Genomic DNA, 980 nt, shown 5'->3' with positions numbered 1-980 from the left:
TCAAATCTTTGAAAACAAATTTAATTGTTTTCAAATTTCAAATCCGATTTCAAACCATTTCAAAACAAATTTAACCGTTTTCAAATTTCAATTCAAAAATCGAATATTTGAAAACAAATTTAACCGTTTTCAAATTTCAAATCCAATTTCAAATCATTTGAAAACAAATCTAACCGTTTTCAAATTTCAATTCAAATCAAATCTTTGAAAACAAATTTAACTGTTTTCAAATTTCAAATATTATTTCAAACCATTTGAAAACAAATTTAACCATTTTCAAATTTCAATTCAAAAATCAAATCTTTGAAAACAAATTTAACCGTTTTCAAATTTCAAATCCAATTTCAAATCATTTGAAAACAAATCTAACCGTTTTCAAATTTCAATTCAAAATCAAATCTTTGAAAACAAATTTAACTGTTTTCAAATTTCAAATCCGATTTCAAACCATTTGAAAACAAATTTAACCGTTTTCAAATTTCAATTTCAATTTCAAAACATTCGAAAACAAATTTAACCGTTTTCAAATTTCAATCCAATTTCAAATCGTTTGAAAACAAATTTAACCGTTTTCAAATTTCAGTTCAAAATCAATTATTTGAAAACAAATTTAACCGTTTTCAAATTTCAATTCAAAATCAAATCATTTGAAAACAAATTTAACCGTTTTCAAATTTTAAACCCAATTTTAAATCCTTTGAAAACCAATTTAACCGTTTTCATGGCCATTGTGATGACGATTCCAAATTCTTCAATTCTCGATTCTCAAATCCGTGATTCGGAATTTCAAAAACGGCTTCGGAAACAACACATTGTTTTCAGAGCCGCCGCAATCCAAACTCAAACCATCTTTTGAAAACAAACCTAAGACAACCCTTTTAACTGACCGACTTTTGAAGATCTCAACTCTTTGGAAACTGTCCATAAAACGAAAAATAAATCTTTTTGAAAATTTCTATTTTCGAAAATTTCAGTCTACC

The sequence above is a fragment of the Silene latifolia genome, chromosome Y, assembly GCF_048544455.1.
Source record: "Silene latifolia isolate original U9 population chromosome Y, ASM4854445v1, whole genome shotgun sequence".
Taxonomy (NCBI): Eukaryota; Viridiplantae; Streptophyta; class Magnoliopsida; order Caryophyllales; family Caryophyllaceae; genus Silene; species Silene latifolia.
Note: the sequence above shows the minus strand (reverse complement) of the source record.